This window comes from Hermetia illucens, chromosome 3 (genome assembly GCF_905115235.1).
Source record: "Hermetia illucens chromosome 3, iHerIll2.2.curated.20191125, whole genome shotgun sequence".
In the NCBI taxonomy this organism is placed as follows: Eukaryota; Metazoa; Arthropoda; class Insecta; order Diptera; family Stratiomyidae; genus Hermetia; species Hermetia illucens.
This window is the reverse complement of record NC_051851.1, coordinates 86,832,940-86,847,861: the sequence shown is the minus strand read 5'-3', so window position 1 is coordinate 86,847,861 and position 14,922 is coordinate 86,832,940. Positions and strand designations below refer to the sequence as shown.

Here is a 14,922-nt window from a genome sequence, read left to right as displayed (position 1 = left end):
GCGTAAATTTACTTGAGGTAGGCATTTCCCTGTACTGGAGAATTTGCATATTTGCTATTGATTATATTTTCATGAGACTCTCAGTAGTAATTCCGCCATATAAATGAATTATGGATTTTTAAGAATATGTGCAATAGCACTTGTTTTACGACGTTATTAATGTAATAATGGCACAGTTACGACCCTTCGGACAACTAGGTGGAAAATGGTTTTATTCCACGTAGTAATGGGACCCTAATAATGTTCAACTCGAAGCTAGTTCTCGGTTTCATAATTGGTTTTTATTTTATAATTGTTAGTGTGTGGTGGACAAGGCTATTATTCGAAAAAGTTTGCTCCTCTGAATGTGTTTTTATTGACTTACGAGTCCTCCTTCTGCTCCAAACATATGTACATACATATATAAGTGGGCTACGACATTATCTGGGATTCCAGCACAGTCTGTCTGTCTTCCACTCTACTGATCATTATCATTTGAAATATTGCGCCACTGCCGGCCTGAATCCCCGGAGCTTTTCGATGTTACTCATGCATAGTGTTTTTTGCGAAACACAAGATCCTTGTCCAAAAAATTACGCCGTCACAAAAAAAATTTATTTCAAAACGACATGCAACTTTCGACGGTTAATAGACACCGGCCTTATGTGGAGAAGTCAAGATATTTTATGAGTCCAATGGGCTATCCTTGATGTACATTTGTACATTCTGGAACAGCATAATTGCCCATTTTAGCACGATATGATTAGAGCGTAAAAATGTGAAAACGAAATATGTCATTCTTAAGGAAAAGGAGAAAGAAAGGTGTACCATCACGAATTTCTCAGCATGTGGTCTTAAAAATGATGGATTTAATCGAAAGAGCTCTGCAGCAAGATTGCTTGTCTGATGTTTACTTGTTTTGGATCATATTAACTTTTCATGCAATTTCATCAAACCACTTATCGCGCCGCCAGTGTAAAATCGGAAGCGTGCCAGGAACTAAGTCTTTTTGTTTCTGTTATTTTTCCCATTTCTTTTAATACTCTGATCCTTATATATAATTAACAGAATCTGCAACGAAGGTTCAAACACCGAAACGATCCGCCAAAGATGGTCTTAAACCCATTTGAGAAAGGAGGAGGGACGAATTATGGTAGTCTCAATGACCGTCTAAAAGCCACGCGTTTTAGGTAGTAGATGGGGCTTTTTTAATAATAATAACTGTTGGTGCAAAAATCTGATTGGATCGGGGCCTTGAAGCGAGTTAGAGCACTTAATTTTCGATCGTAACGGCACACACCGATGCACTATAGGAAACAATATGATTCACATGGCGCTGCCCATGATTTGAATCAGGTACTCATTCATAGCTGAGTTGATTGATATCCGACATTCAAGCATGATACACATTCCTCTGCCCCCAGTGAGGTTTGTACCGCGACCATCTACTGCGACAGTTTAGCGCTCTAACCACTAAGCAGTATTAGTATTCATTATTAATCGACTGTATCTTTATCCGACTAAGAAAGTGATTCTCCTGTGAAGGAGGACTAAAAATAGGAACCAGTGGACTAGCAACTTGCAGATTTTGAACCTTTCTTGTTAAAGAAGTGTCAAACATGCCCGGAATAAGGATATACTTACCGGTAGCGACCGTCGGCTATCGTATTAGAACAGGAGCTAATGTTTTGGAATGTGCGTGCGCTCCTCGACAACTGTATCAAAGGGCCCCAGGAATGCTTGCTATATCCAACTTGAGGGAGGGTTCTAGCGTTACAAGCTGGACCTGCTGAGGTTAAGTGACGTTAGATGGTGGAACTCTGGAGATGAGTCCTTCCTATTTTGGCACTGTTGTATTGTACTCGGGGAAGCCTGACGGAAGTACGCATCCGGCGTTATAGTTATTCTTATCGACACCGCATGGCGCGCCTCACTACTTGGGAGTCGGGTTCGAACAGGATATTGACTGTGACATTCCGGTCTAAATAAAGGAACATTTCACTCAATGAGTGCAGCCATTTGTATATTTCAGCTTCGCATTTATAGAGGGAAGACCTTATTTTCAACCCCTGCACCTTGATTGACTTTGCTAAGGTAGGTTGGCCTCTATGTTAGTAAGTCGTTTGGCGAAATGACTGAAAACAGTACAGTCGTCTCGACTGAGATTGGGATATCTGTCAATTTTTGGAGTTCGTTATTCTCATGTAAACTTAATCGCTAATCACTTATCAGCTCTCAGATCTTCTATGCTGATTCTCAGATCCCTATGCAGATTCTCATTTCCTATGTACTAGGAGCCGTTTACTATGCTTCTTAAGATTGTTTTGAAAAATTTGTACGACTTTCAAGTTAGTTTGCTTGGTACAGGCCCCGAATTGTAAGCCGTACGTCTATATGGGTTCTGGGATTTGCTTATAAATTAGTAATTTGTAAGCTGGGAAATCCTCCCCACGATGTGGCTTTTCAAGCTAAGCTTAGAATCCAGTGTCATATCTGCCTCACGCCTTGTCCGTTGATGATGACTTTTATATTAATGAAGTAAATGTAAGTCTATTTGATTTTCCATTTCTAGGGCTATTCTACAATGTGATCAATAGCTTTTTATAGCTTTATTGTTGCGTCTGTATTATTGTTTTCCGCGGTAAGGATAGCAGTGTCATTTACAAATGTCGCTCTTTTGGCTTGATCACTACAATGAGCAGTTGAAGAGGAAGAAGTATCGCTTCAGTGCGGTTTTCAACTTCCTCCAAACAGAAGAAAAATCATCGCGACCATCAATGCACTCAAACGGAATAGTCACTGGGCTTGGTGGTTATTCAGAGTTATTCGTCCCTGCTGCTGTAGTTCCTGCAGAGCAGCATCTTACACTTATGCGGAAATGCTGGGAATAATCCGAGAGCTGATCACTCCGAAAAGGGGCAACAGTCAAGCGATATTTGCGTACTCCCTCCTGAATATCTAATAAGGAATATCTGCGAAGTCTAATCGAGAGAGAGTAGGCTGGTTTCTGTTTCCAAAGCGACATTTGTTGGCGCAAAATGTAACATGCTTTACCGAGGCAAACTCTCAGGAGCTCACCAAGGCTACATTTTGTCATCGATATTACTTCTTCTCGTTATCGCTGACGTTCTTCGTGTTACTTTGTCTGCAAGACGTGGAGGACTTCAATGGACTATGACATTTTTCTTCTAACACCTCGACTGCATTGACATCTGTTTGCTCTTTCACCAAGTCATGGACCTTGGCCAAAATGCGGTTATCTCAACACCAATGCCAAATGGTTTCTCCTATGCTGCAAAGGAGGGGATTGTTACTCGGAACCTTCGTTAACACTTTTCTACGACGTGCCATCGGGGTACGCTTGATACAATTTCGAACGAAGAACTTCATAGGGGCACAGGCCAGTTACCCGTTGACGTGTTGATCAGAAGGCGAAAGTTAGGAATGGAAGGGCGATAACTCCACGCCATGCAGTGGAATCCACTATCCCAAGATGGCTGACGAGTAGGAGGCAATGTGGCCAGATGTGCGCTGATTTGATTTAGACATAGAGACTCATTCACAGCTGAGTAAATTGGTATTCGACATCCAGTCAAGATACGAATTCCGCTGCGATAAGGGTAAATGTCAACCATATAATATAACCGGAGGTTTAATCAGATAGCACAGGACTCATCTGAGATAGAGTTTTTCCAAACCTCCATTGTGTCAATTATTTGCGATTAATCATTTTGTGGTAATATGTCGATAGTAATAGGTGCCCAATATTGCGAGGGAAAATGACTCCATCCTGTTAAATATTTTTGTTCTTCACAGAGAATTATGTAGCCTAGTTCCTTCAATAGAAGTGCCGTTTATTCCTAGGTAGTCTCGTGAACAAGAAGTGCGTGCTCAGCCGAGTGTTTAGCTCGGTTCACGAATTGAAATTCAAGAAGAGTGCTATGGAGTCCCAGTGCTCGTCGATGAGGGATTTAATGGTCTGCGCGAAAATTTTGGTGGAGAAAGACAGAGTAGAGATAGTCCTCTATTTTTTTTATTTTGAGCCATTTCGGTCATCCTGCTCTCAGCGCAGAGGTGAGGCAGCGTCTGATGAGTTGCCTCAGCCCTGGAAGAAACATCAGTCAACTTTTTTTGATAGCCCTCTAGCTGTCTGGATGAATTGAGTTAAATTTTTTTGAGATGAGAGTTATGCGAGTACTTTTCCAATTATTAGGAAAGTGGCTATTGAGGAGGCAATGATTGACAATTAAGGGCGTATTTCGCCACGAATATGGAGAATACAGTGGTGTGCTTGTAGGGAGTGGTTGCCTAGGACGTTCACTCTTTCTGGAGTGGAGCTCTTTTGTGGCAAAAATTGTGATTTATTGGTAATTTTTGCCCAGACGTCGATTTCGTTGCGGAAAGAATAAAACTGCGGAGAGTATGACTTCTAAATAGCAACGTACAGTATTCGTCTGGTCCATAAACCTGATCACATCTAATGCAGCGACAGGTTAGGTGGCAGTTGGTTGTCGCGTGACCCACTTGCTGACAGTTTTTAAATTGCAGCACCTGTTTGTTTTTTATTATCTTAATACCATTGTGATGTCCTAACTCTCCTTTATGCAAGCAGTGTGTCCCTCGACGAACGAGGAGCCAAATGTGATCAACCAGAGATCTAGATTTGATGTGAGTTGCCTAATTTTTAATCAGTGTGCTTCGACGAATTTTCTCAACAACCGATTATTTCGTCTGAATTGGACCTAAAGAGGGAAAACAAAACATTCTTCTTTCATACTTTCCTGAATTGAGATCTAGACCTAACCCTTTTCTGTTTATTATATATTTCAGTTTGCATAGTCCATGTATAATTATTATACAAAATCATCTCCTCCATAATCATTCAACAGCCATGAATACCATACTGGATCGTTGCGGATCAATAAATGCTTTTCATAAACGGATGATTGACGAGTTGTTGATATCCTCATATGAAATTTGCAATGTCCTTAATTCAAAGCTCTTCAGATAACGAGGTGCTTGCAGAGCGTTCCACTAATGAAGGATGTGATGAGTTTACAAAGTGGTGATTTGATGAGAATTTTCACAGTATGTACAACCAATAAAGAACTTCCCGTCGCTCGAACTAGACAAAGTTAGTGTGGGCAAAATAACAATGCTATTTACATGAAAAACGTACCTTTATTATTGCTCGTTATCCCAAATTACTCAAATCAGGGTAATAATTACGACGCGTGAAGTGCTAATAAATCGATACAAATACGGTTCCAATTTAAGTTGCATCAATACACTTCCGAGCCTAAATTAACACTGGATTCTTCCGCCATCGATTCTTAATACTATTATTATAATGACATTGTCAACCGCCTTTGACTCTGGTAATAATGGATCTTTCCGATATCCACCTTGCGGTTTTTCACGATTGCATGTTCTACTACTACTGACGAATCAACTCTTTGCTTGCCAATGTTGTGCTGATGCTTGCGGGATTCAATTCCCTCAATGTATCGTATCCAGGGGTTATCATGGCTTTTGGCTTCCAAGGTAGATGATGATACTATAGTTTATAGTAACTATCGATCGAAACTACGAAACTACGAAGGCTGTTATTGCCGTTGGAAGTGGAGAGAACGTAACACACTTAAGTTCTGGGAACATTCTCGGGAAGTTCAACGTAGTGGGAATCTATTTTCACGTTGATAAGGAAGCAGAATTTGCTTCAAATAATGATAGCGTATAGCGAAAAAAACTAGCATGACCCGGTCAGGGATGTTAACGGTAGACTCATCATCATGACGAGCGGTTTAATAGGTGGAAGCAGCACTTCACTGCAGCCCTCAACCGTATAAACTTTTGAGGAGTTCCACCTTTTGTGGATGAAATGATTGGTCATCATAACATGCGGATATGTACTGTTCTTCCAAATAAAAGCAGAATCGTAAGCTTCCTACCTTTGGCGCGTGGAGAGATGATCAATTATATGGTCATGCGTCCTTCTGGAAATTCCTTCGCAAACATCAGGTGGCTCCAACGCTTGTTTCCAAATATCTTTGAGAATATACTGTCGCAATTACCAAAAGTGGAGATTGGTTGACAAATAGCCAGCAGATTTGGAAATGGTTTGACATTTCGGAAAAATTATGTCCATATTCCAACAGAAAATGTTTGAAACAAAAATGCCGGTAACATCATTGGTTTCTAACATTAAATAGCAAGCCGATATGAAGCCAGTTGGCTAATTGCCACGAGTTGCTGCTGAAATTTGATCGACTGAACGAAACATTTTTGATGTCGCTTCCACCAGGCTGACAGACTAGCTCGCCAAACTTTTGGCTTCGACCGCCGACGCCGGCTCAAGGGATCGTTGTTTGTGAGGTGACGTGGTGCTGCATTTCGGGTAGCAGTCGCCAGAACTTCCGGCAAGTCTGATTTGCTTGGTGAGAAATTGTAGCGACTGGTATATTTTTAAGTCTTTTCAGCGAAACTACGATGGTATACAACATGCCCGGCACTTGCCGAAGGTGCCGACGACCTACTAACCGATCGCCCATTTCGGGAGGTGAACCTAGAGCTTGATCTAATCCTACTCCCCGAATGCAAGATACAGTTGGCCTCTGCCAACTCAGAGACGATGGCAGTTAATGCTCCCACCATCTGCTGTAACTGAGCTACCTGTCCCGAGACACCTCACCACCCATGATTCGCACGTGGATCTCATGAATTTTGTCCGCAATGACGAACATACCAGGATGGTCTGTGTGCTCTCCGGAAGCCTCTGCAGCCACAAAAATTGTAGCAGCTCGGTGCTGACTTTGTCATCAACGGCGGTACCCGCACGCCCGTGGTAGTTACTGAGAACATCGTTAGCGGAATCGAAAAAGCCAAGAGAGAAAGCGCGCAAGTGAAAGCCGAGAAGAAGAAAACGATCCTGCGCCGTTCTCTTTTTCTATGATAACAGAAAGAGGCAGTTTCGGCTCTTGCGGGCTGACGTTTTTCTTTACTTTAGAGAGAGAGAAAAAATTATAAAAAATTAACTAATTGAATAATAATAAAAATACATATGACATGTCCGACTCGACTGCAGGCGCGGAATGGGCGCAATCTGAAGTCGTGATTTTGATTCGCTTAATATTCTCCCGAAATTCCAGGTCCAGACGATTTTCCCCTGGAATGCAGGCTGGCCCATGAAAACGGCACCGATGTCGATGTTGTTGATGGTTTCTGCTGACGTTATTTTGTGTTGGTGGCTGAAAAGCTTGTGTTCCCTAAGGTTGATAGTAATTTTGAGTAGGCTCGTACGTTGATAGGGATCGATTCTGAGCTTGCTTAGGCCGGAGCAACGTGCTATTTTGAACAAACATTGGAAGAAGACGTTCAATTTGTTATCGAGAATGAGGTCCAGGTCATAGTCGTGCGGAGTGTGTCCAACGTCGAATACATCAATCAATTTCGAATGTTTCTCAAGCGTTCCCTTGTGCTTGTGACGATTTCATTGGCATAAACACTTGCTTTGTGACAAACAAATGCATCATCAAACAAATTATCAAAATGTCCAATGGCGCACAGCGGCTACCCTACACACAAACTACACGCCTCAGAACAAAACAAAATAGTTCAACGCGCGATGACGTGGAGCAAGATCAACGCAATTGGACTGATAGGTTGATTTTCTTGCACTTTCCATTAACCAGTTTTCATTGATTGTCCCCGTCTTGCTTTACGTTCGAACTCCTACTGACACCGAAAAACGATCTTCATTGTCAAAAATTGTTTTTGGATATTATGGTCACTACGATTCACACTCGCGTGCGTCCGACACGCAAGTTGTTCGTTCCGCAACACTCTGATAGGGCTTTTAATGGGACACTGCTCCTTAAACTACCACATGGAAAAAGTGAAGGTGGCCTCGGTAGTCCTGCACTTCACTTTTATATGTAGTTATATGGCCTCCTCAGACCGTAGACAAAGTTACTTTGGAAAGATTTTCTTCACCAAGGGATCTGCGCATTCTATGCCTCTTAGATGTTCCCATATTCGCGAAAACCTGGCGCAGGCTAGAATCCTCAACGGTCTTCCGCGATGCTTTTAGGGGACAGTGCAACGGGCTTAAAATAAAAAAAGGAAATTTTTTGTTCTGTTGCATAATCTTTCAAAAACATGCAACCTTGATCAAAGTTACTATCGTGTGGCGTTCCTACTGGCACGATTTAAGTGATTTTTGGTTAGGTAGGCTCCAAATTGTAAGCATCATAGCTTAACAACTGCCGCGGTGGCTGTGTGCTTGTATTCCATTTTTTCAATTTTAAAAATGGAATTGGATTTGCGTCGATTTTACTAGACGAAGATATGATTTCCGAGACTGGAAAAACACGCAGTTTTCAGTTGAAAAAGAAGACGATGCTCAAGCTTTTATCGATGGTGTTGTTCCAGAAGTTTACGTAAATCAATTCGTTTAAAAGGGAAAGAATTTGGGGCCAAAGAACTCGTAGGTTTTCCATCATGATGAGCACATCATCGCACAATGCTATTATTAACTAAAATTTTTGATAAAACTCGCAACAGATACCATCCAATAGCCATCAAAATTCACATAATTTGGCTCTCCGCGATTTTTTTCTGTTTAATAGAGTCAAAAAAACCCACTACGAGGAAAGAGTTCCAGCTGTCCAGAGGAGTTAATGGAAAAATCGAAGATGGCTCTAATGGACTTACCAGACACGCTGATATAAGTGCGTCGCAGTCGGTGGAAGTTGCCTTAAAAGGGACAAATTTCTATTTTTAGTTTTGCACTTTTCTGAATAAATACCGGGAACTTCTCAATCAAGATAGTATGTTATCAGTTTCTTTTAACAACATCATGAATTCTAGATAATTTTCATTCTATAAATACAAAAAAATTATCTTGTGTTATGATTTCCACCGTCACTGTATATAGTGCTAAAGAACGCATGACATCTCATCATAGATTTGAGATAGAATTTTTCAAGACGCCGGAAATAGATAAGACGTGAAAATATAACGACAGGGGATATGTTTTCGTATGATGATGGTGCTCTATGATGACGAACGAGCTACGATGTGTGCTAGATATATTTCTTACTAAAAGACGAGAATATAGTAAGGATGTTGCCTTTGTTTCAAATGGGCTTTAGGTGTTAGTCTCAACTGATAACTGGGGTGTTACCTCATTGTTACAGCAAGACTGAAACCAGTTGCATGGTTGAAGAAAACGATTTTCTAGTCAGGATATTTTTGCAGTGAATTTACTGGGGCCAGCACATTTAACGGAACAGCCGGCGGTGGTCAACCCACGATTATGCCCGCAAAAAGAACAATGGATATTCACTAGGCCAGAGGACCCTATTTCGCATTTTTATGTACCTCTTTGGATTCAGTGGTGGTTGTTACTTAATCGGGGAAAGCTATCCATCTTTAATTCGCCAGCAATCATTTCATCGTTTTGGTTTTTGTTGATCGTTGTCTTATCTGAATTGTATTATTTTTTCATCACATTGAAATTAACATTTATAACAATTAGCACCTTCCTGAAGAGCAAGTATCGTCGGTTTACTGACATATGTAAATAAATTATATCCCCTGGCGAAAAGCACAATTCGATGCCTTTTTACACATTAAAAATCCGATCGATGACTGTTCATAAAGCCAAACCCACAGACGACCTCATAACTCCAACTTAATGCTAATTATGCTCTAATCCGTTTCCGTTAAATAGTAACGAGTTCTTAGCAGAGTATTGCGTGTTCCGTAGTTTTTTCTCTGCCAATATGTCTGAAAATGTCACCTATCCACAGCCTTGCAAAAAAGGATCGTCTCTTTATAGTAAATTACTTGTTGTGGGTGTATATTTCAATCAAGATTAGCATTACCCACTGTAAACAGCGGTGAGCAGGCAGGAAACTGTGTTCCGATAGATAAATACCTTAGATTTGTTAGATATTTCCCCCAATAAATTAACCGTTGTTTATTTTCTACTGAAATTTTGTTATGGCAGAAGTAGGCGCATAATTGGGGTGGCAGAGCTGGCGTTTTAAGGACATTCTATGGGCCTCTAGCGCCATTGCGCCATACCCAAATTGCGGTTGATACTGTTATTTTTTGGGGAGCGGTTCACTATATAGTACGAAAATATTGTTTGTTTCTATCCGGCGTAGTGTAATAAAATGTTTTGTTCCTTTTAGGGTTGGGAGCGTACTTCATTATGGGTGTGATCCACGTGGATTTTAAATGAACGAGTGAAGGGTGGCGTTAGAAACAAGTCATTATCAAGTGTTGGACATTTCATAAACAGCGACATTCAATCAATTATATATTTGTCAAGCCAAATCGGCTGAATGATTGAAACAAATGTTCAGGAACAGGCGAATGAATTCTTTTCGTGATTAGCAAAAATATTTCTTGCTGGGGTTTATAAAGAACGCAAGATCATATTGCCTGGAGTTGCGGAGATAGTACAAAATACTTAAAAAATTGTGGGCTAAATTGAAGTATAAAAACAAGAGCTGTCTATAAAAGTTTGTAGTCAGTTAGAGATTTACCCTAATGGAAACAGTTTCTTCCTTTCGTTTCGTTTCGACTGTATGGACTATAAATGTCACTGTCAATCATACGAGAAAAGTGAAATATTACGTCAAACCAGGGTTTTCGATCGGTGGTCAGAACTATATATGGTTGCCATACATCCATTGGTGGTCAAAGGGTAGTATAAGTCCCAGGGTGAAACGTGGATTGGTACCCACAATGGAGCATAATACCTGGGAAATGCCTGCTGAACCAACACCAACAGCTCTACTACCAAACCCTATCTCCATCTCCACATGGTGACCGCTGGGAGCTCTTTCTTAACGAAAAGCTGCAGACGGAGAAGAATGAAGGCGAGTCTCCCGCGCCTAAAAACGGAACAAATTGTACCAACTGGTCCTCCAGGTTGAGGGTTGCGTAGGGCTGACAACCCTACACGGAAAACAACTTGTAACGAAGCCACAACAGGGGCCTCGGACTGGACGGATTACACAACGACGAACCCGGCAACGACAAAGGAATAGCGATTTGCAAATTTTCTCATGGAACGTGCGCTCCCTGTACAGAGATGAAGCTGCTGAGCAGCTAGCCGATACCGTGTCCCAATACAGGGCTGATGTAACAGCGTTACAGGAGATGCGTTAGACAGTTTCCTGGAGAAGAGCCGCTACACCATATATTATAGTGGTAATCCAGTAAACCATGAGCTCGGAGTAGGTTTCTTAGTCAGCCAAAAAATGAAACCTGCTGTTATCGGCTTTGAAAACATAAGCGAAAGGCTATGCGCTCTGCTCTTGCGAGGCAAGTTTAGAAATATAAGCCTCATTAACGTTCACGTCCGTACAGGGGAAACTGCAGAGTCGGAGAAGGATACTTTCTACGAGGCAGTAGAATGAACCCTCGATCCCAGATATGATATCAAAATCATACTTGGGGATTTTAACAGCCAAGTAGGAAAGGAGCCCGTATCCAGGCGATACGTTGGCTCCCATAGCTTACACCAAAATACAAATGGTAACGGACTGCGGATTATTCAGTTAGCAGTGTCAGACGAAATGGTTGTTGGAAGTACCTGGTTTGCGCGGAAAGCGGTCCACAAACATACATGGGCCTCTCCAGACGGGACCACTTTCAACCAAATCGACCACGAGTAGATCTAACGCCGCCACTTCTCAGCCTTGATGAATGTTAGAACATATAGGGGGGCCAATATAGACTCGAATCACTATGTCGTTGGCATGGTGCTCCGAGCGCAAATAACAACACCACCCAGAATCCCCTCTGATAATCAGGTGAGAGTTAAAACTGAAGCCATCCTCAACACAGTCCTCCGCGACACCGGGAAATGAAGAAGAAGCATCAACAAACAATCTTCACAACCACCTGAAGAACGTTATCATTGATACGGCCACAAACATACTTGGCCCCAACCGCAAAAAGGAGTCGGAACGGTTGGTTTGACGATGAATGTAAGCTAGCAACGGAACAGAAGAATGCCGCATACCGAGTAATGTTGCAAGAACGTGGGCACGAACTCCGTCGAGCGGAGAAGCGTCTTCACATATGGAAAAAGGAAGCCTGGGAGAACCAACAAGTCTGTGAACTCGAAAAGTGCAGGGAGCAACCGCACCAGGCGCGGAAGTTTTACCAACAGGTCAACAGGATGAAGCCTTACACATCTCGATGCTCATCCTGCCGAGACAAAGAGAGAAATCTGATTTCCGACAGAACGGGAATATTGGAACGATGGGTTAAGTACTTTGATAAGCTACTGAACAACCAGAACATCGGCGAGTTGGAGGTCCCGCCAACTGAAGACGATGGACAAATACTTCCACCACCAAATATAGGAGAAACAGTCCGTGCAATTCATCGGCTAAAAAATTATAAATCACCAGGAGCCAACGGAATTACAGCCGAATTGGTTAAATATGGAGGCGACCAGTTACGCCAAGTGGATCATCAACTCGTGCTCAAGGTATGGGACAGCAAATCAATGCCTGACGATTGGCAACGAGGCATTATCTGTCTCATACATAAAAAGGGAGATATCACACAGTGCAGCAATTATAGAGGTATCACGTTGCTGAGTACCATCTATAAAATATTCTCCTCTATCTTGCTAGGCCGGATAGCCTCATACGCCCAGAACATCATTGGCCTATACCAAAAAGGCTTAAACGGAGGCAGGCGCGACGGTGGATGGCATTGAATTGACGTAATTGACGTTATATTCATCATTCATGAGAATTTTGATTGAGTTTACTGCGAAGAGCTCCGGATTAGTTTGATGAAGGTCCAGAATTTTGAAAGATTTGAAGAATGGATTTTTGCTCAACTTTCGGGTTTCAATGTTGACCTTTGGCCTCCCGGACTTTTTGTTACCATTCTTCTAAAGCTTTTTTTGGATAAACTAAAACTCCTTAGATTTGATGTGGAACGAAAAACTTTCGTTGAAAAAAGGTTCTAGAGAAGGGTTCCACAAGCCTTTTGGTTTCCTAGAGTTGTTTTTAATGTGAAAGATGGCTTTACGTACTTTAGACTGTAGGCACCTTTGGATCGTAGAAGTGGATGAAATTAAGATTGGGCTGTGGTGACTGTTGCTGATATTGGCCATCAACGTACCCCACATCCAACCTAAGCTGGGGTTGTTGATTAATGTTAGGTCCGGGACCGAAAGGTGTGTCCATGTGTTGTTGACGAGATGGTGGTAGGTAGGTTTCCCATTATTAAGGATTTGAAACTCTATTCCAGAGAAGAGTACTGAAAAAGCTCGTCCTTTGGGAGAATTGATAGCGTTACCCCATGTCTGGGTACGTGCATTGAAATCACCAGCTTGGACGTTTGTTCTGTCCAAAAATTGAAGTAGTCTGTTGATTTCTGTGCAAAAGGTAGATACACTGGTTGAGGAAGGAAGATATTCGCAAATAATTGTGATGCTGATTTGTAGGTTTTTAGTGGAAGCTTTGATAATGTTATGGTCTGTTTGATATGGGACTCTTTGGAAAGCAATGCTGTGTCTGCAGGAGATTATGACACCTCCAAAAAGGTCTGGTCTTAGTTTGACAACCGTATTGAAACCAAAAATGGAGAAATTATTACTTTTTTCATACTTATTGAAAATTTCTGCGAATATCACTATATTGGCATTAAGATTGTTGTTAGAATAATATTCAAGAAACGCTTTGTTTTTGCGAAGACTTTGTATATTATGTTGGAGGAACCATACCATTTGCTGCCTTTAATAATATTAATCGTTGGCACAACAATCCATATTGGATCAGGGCCTTCAAGTGTGTTAGAGCACTTCATTCAAGACCAAAACAGTACACTACAGTATACTGTAAGAGGCAATGTGGTCACCATTGCGATTGCTCGAGATTATTACCCTGATCTGACTCAGGTATTCATCCACAGCTGAGTCGACTGGTATCAGACGTCAAATCACGATACAAATCCCACTGCCACCAGTGAGATTTGAACCGCGACCTTCCGCACGATAGCCTTGTGCTCTAACCACTCAGCTATCCGGACACTGCATTTGTTGCCTTTACAATTTCCAAATCACTTGTAGTATTAATTTTATTCGCGTTTTTGTGGAAAATATGATCTAATAAATAAATAAATTTCACAGTATTAGACGGAAGAAACTCCTCAGGATTCCCGGGATTTCTTCTGTTTAATCGTTTCACTTTTACATCTTCCATTGGGGAGGTGATTCCTTCGAGGATTTCCTCCTTCATGAAGGAAGTTGGTATCCTCTTTACAATACCGAAGCTATAAACATAGTTTTGAGGAAGAAAGGCTCTCAAGCATTTCTCCTCCAACTTTTCATTTTTGACAAAATTGTTCCCATTTTAGTGGTGTCGAAGGAGACACGAAAACGTGGGCCCTGTGTTGCCAGACTCAAATGTTTTCCCAATTTGATTTTAATTGCCATATTATACTTGTTATAGACTTTCAATTATTTGCCACTTCACGTTTCGTTATTATGCCAGCTTATATTAATTTTGGTGATAATATAGACGCAGAGTTAAGTGATTTGTTTTATTTGAAACCGGTACTACTTATTTACATCTATTTTAACCAGGCACATGAAAGAGGGGATATATGAGATGGATGGGATCAACTGGGAAGGGTGCTTTGGTATAGGTAACGTCTTGTGGCTTGCGAAATTCACAATTTCTCACGAAAAGCAAAGTCAAAGAAATATGAAATAAAACGTGAGAGTAGACGCATGGTTCTGAAGCTTGATTCTTTTAGGAAGCTGATCAAGTCCTCCATCTGGTGTTGGCTTCCTTCCTTTAAAAAAGGAGGGTTGAAAAACTCTTTCCAATTGAATTTGTTCCTAGCCACACTGTGCCTCCTATACTCAAAAATAAGGTGGTCTATTGATTCCTGCAC

General features: G+C 41.4%; 1 protein-coding gene across 2 annotated transcripts in view; it reads right to left on the bottom strand.

Moving 5' to 3' along the window:
• LOC119651896 (palmitoyltransferase ZDHHC6) overlaps positions 1-14,922 on the bottom strand; it is a 39,527-nt gene that overhangs the window by 18,036 nt on the left and 6,569 nt on the right. The window lies entirely within an intron of this gene.